Source organism: Halyomorpha halys, unplaced genomic scaffold (assembly GCF_000696795.3).
Source record: "Halyomorpha halys isolate HHAL.00 unplaced genomic scaffold, Hhal_1.1 Scaffold1775.1, whole genome shotgun sequence".
NCBI classification, from domain to species: Eukaryota; Metazoa; Arthropoda; class Insecta; order Hemiptera; family Pentatomidae; genus Halyomorpha; species Halyomorpha halys.
Window position 1 is genome coordinate 44,811 of NW_027106231.1, and position 4,308 is coordinate 49,118.

Sequence of the window (4,308 nt, forward strand, 5' to 3'; positions counted from 1 at the left end):
ATTATTTTTAAAAAAAAGGAGCTTAAACTAATATTTAACAAAAACCCCTCAAGAATTGTGAAGGATCGTCTTAAGGAGGTCGAATACTTCACAAGAAGATACAAGTGTTGACAAAGGTGTGCGAGACCAAACAATAAATAAAAGAAGGAGAAAAGCTGAATGTAGGAGTCCGCCGAACATCTAGAAAATTTTATCTGGTTTTTTGATAGCTCAATATTTTCTTATAAATAAAACAAATTCCAAAATATAATAAATTGACAAATATACTTTTATCATTGTGGATAAAAGTCACATATTGGAAATAAATATTTTTTTTTTTATTTCGTCTGGAACATTTAGATACTGCAATTAGAGCTGTCTTAATATCATACTGACACGGCTAGCAATGGCATGTGCCTGGCGCGAATCCATTTACAAAAAAAAAATTAAGTAAAAATTATAGATTATATATATGTATACTTAAAAGTGTTGACTTATAAAGTTTTCCCACAATAAGAATGATTTACGAATGAACGAAACAAATATTAATGTTGTATTTTTAAAATTATTATTTGTCTTAAGAATTAAATACAGCTTAGTATAAGTTATTTAGACTTTAAGATTTTAAACGAAAAAAAAATCAAGTCCTAAATCAAAACTATTACCTCAGGTCGTTTGTACAATATTAAAAAATTACTGAATTATCACAAAGCTAAATACCCAATTTTTTCAAAACATTATTTTCATTTTTTAATAAGCTATAGAGTTCAAAAATGTTGATTAAAAATTATTCACTGGTTTTCCGTAACTGTCTCAGAAACTCAACCTACTGAAACGTAGTTATCAGTTCGAAATTATTATTTTTAATTTCATTCATAAAGAACTTGCCTAGGAATTGCTTAATCTATTATAAAAAGAAAAGATTTAATTATATAAATCAATTACATAAATAATGGTATTTATTAAATAACAGCAAAACCAAAAACTTTAGATATTGAACATATAACATAACAATCTAACTTTCCTAAGCACAATATTTAAAAAATAAAATCTTTCACAAAAACTAATTAATGTTTTTATAATTTTAAATGAATAAAATGCAAGGGAAACTAAATATATCTGTAACAGGTCAATGCTAGATTCTGAACTGAAAAAAAAACACTGGAACTCTTTTAAAATTAAAATGAAAATGTCTAAAATATTTTAATATAAATGGAATATAGTGTACTGAAAAATTTATGTGATCTGCCAAAAACTCTTTAACAACCCGAAATAATATTAAATCAGTTTAACTCAGACATTAAAAAATTTAATTAAAGTCATGAAAAATGAATTAGTACTATATTTGATGCGATAGGTTTAAAAATCTGCTCAAACTAACTTTTAAAAATTTTTTTTTCCACTTTTGAATGCTCTACATTACCTACCAAAACTGCATTTAGTATAAAAATGGTTTCAAACTCATATGAATTCCTAGGCCATTTGCGGAAAAATCCAAATGAGTTTATTTTTTTTTTGTGAATCGAGTAAAAGTTTCATAAAAGGTGAACCGGTACTTTTAATCTTCTTTACTAGAAATTATTTCTTTTATTAGGAGTGACGTACGTATCATGCGAAACATAACACTAACAAGAAGTAACTCCTTTTTTTAAATTATCAATTAAACAGAAATATTATAATTATATCGGAATAACATTTATACACATATATAAATTAATTTACTAAATTTAATAATAAAGTTTTGTTAGTAGGACTTATTTCTAACTTAATAACTTACTGAAATATACTTAGTTAAATTAAACCTCCAGTGTTTTTATATATCTTTGTTTTTCAGGACGATTAAACTGACATAAATAATACATGATGAAACTTAAATTGATACTAATACCATTGTGTAAAAGGTAACATGATATAAATTTCATCAACCTGAAAATTGAGTATGATACTGAATATTATTATTTTTTTATTTTATTTAGTGACGTTAAATAGTTTGTAAGATTCATCTTTATTTATAACGATCAAAATAAATAGCATTTTGAAGAAGGAACGAGATATATAACGATTTTCAAACCTTATTTAAAATAAATAACAGTTCTCTTTAGGAAACTATTAGTAATATTTTAATTTGACTCATAAAAGACGATAATAGTAAAAACTAATAAGAGTGAAAAATATAGTTTACTCAAAACAAAACTACAAACCATAGCAGCAAATGATAGTGTTCTGCTTAGACAATTAAAAGAAATTGAGTTTATAAATCTTTCATCAATTCTCAGATTTTAGTTGAATATTTTTGTTGAGATACTTAGACCTAAAGTTTATTTGCAATTTATTTATGCACTAAAATTTTGATTTATTTTAATAAAATATAGGATTTTATTATCTTACTTGGTTTTTTCACTTGGTTTGTATTTTTCGTAGGACGTAATAAATAAATCAATAAAATAGATTGATAATATCCAACATGATAATAACATGATGTGTATCTGTGAGAAATGAACAATGCTTAATTTTCACATTTTTTTTTTTTTTTTTACGTTGACTGGAGAGTGAATTAAAATTTAATCTGAAATTGAATCTTACACTAAATCATTCAAAAGCAAAAAAGCTTGTGTTAATTTAGATAAAATTATAAAATCTATGGCAAAAATAATAGAAATATTCATATATATGAAAAAAACCAACGAACATCCTTTAGTAATAGTTTGTAATATGTACAATGTAACCATGTAGGTTTCTCTTTTTCATGACTTAAATAAAAATGTTTAAGGCTTGTGATATTTGACATTTTAATATTCAGTAGAACAGAATTATTAGTAAAACAATTTTCATTTTTGAAAATAATCATTACTTAACCCTCACTATAATTTTTATGTTTAGATTGAAATTTAAATGAGACTAGATTAGTGGTAGTTGTTTAGAACGACTACTGAAAAACATAGGATCTCATTTTAGTGATGACCAAACAACAATTGGTGGCTATTAAAACAAACAAGAGTGAATTCATTCTAAGCTTCTCTTAAAATAATATCACAAATTGTATCTAACTACATAGGAATAAATACATCGTCTAGTTCAGATTATTTTTTAATCAAACTCATCATAAGTCTAGTTGGACTCTTACATTCAATTTTTTTATTTTGGTCTAAGTTTCAGGAAATACACTAGGATACTTTTTTTGTTCATGCTTTATTTACAATTTATTTACTTTATAAGATTCTATTTATTTTAATAGAAAGAGCGGATTGAGCGCTAGACGCTACAACCCTTTACAGGGAAGAGTGAGTACCTTCCTCGGCGATCGCGGCGACTGAGGTCCCGACGAAGAGTAGAAAGAGAAGGGCAGGAGAAACGACCATGGCGGGCTGTAGGACGGTACTGCCTTCACAGCGGGCCCTTCGGCCCAGCGCCTGCGCACTCCACAAGGCTCCGTCCTTAATGTTATTGTTGTTCTACCTCCCGCTTTTTTGTTTATCATCTTCAGGCAAAATAGACCTCTTCCAGGTGGCACAGGAGGCGTCTCTTCACACATCAAGTCCAAGAACTAATCAAGGACCTAATTAGAGATACGTAATTAACCCAAATTTAGCAATTATACTCAACCTTCTATAACTGATTCTACAAAGAGTGACATTATTTTATAAAAAAACAACAAAAAAAAAAACATTATTTATTTTTCATCAATTTAATAGAAAGTCAGTTATAAATATTTTATTTTTAAATTCATTAAGGCATAAATAAATGTATTTTTAATTTTAAAAGACATTTATAGAATATGACCACAATAATATTAAATTAGATTTTTTTAAAAAACTTATTTATCCATTCAAGTGCTTCTTGTAACCGGCTTTTTATTATATTTTCCTTTTAATCTATGTGTTAGTCTTATTCTCGCAAAATGTATCTACTTGTAAACTGATCTGCTGCTGTGACTATAAATGATGGTCTGATCTCACATTGCCGTCTAATAGTGAATTTGTTTGGCGGGTCACTGAAGAGGATCTAGGAGGGTGAATCCCGGAGAGAGAATTGGTTGATCGGGTGAATTAAAAATTATGAAATGGTGAAATTGAAGGAACAGAAAAGGGAAAGAAAAAAGGAATGAATTGAAATATTTTTATTTGGTTGGTGTATAGACCGAAATTGATTGTAAAAGGAAACTGTAGGGAAACAAAATTTTTTTTTATATCTTATTATACCATGTAATTTATTTATGTCCAATTACGGATTGATAAGTATGCCGTGTGATATAGCAACCTGAATTATTTGGGGAGCATGGATTAATATAGTATTTCTCTCTCTCTCTCTCTCTCTCTCTCTATATATATA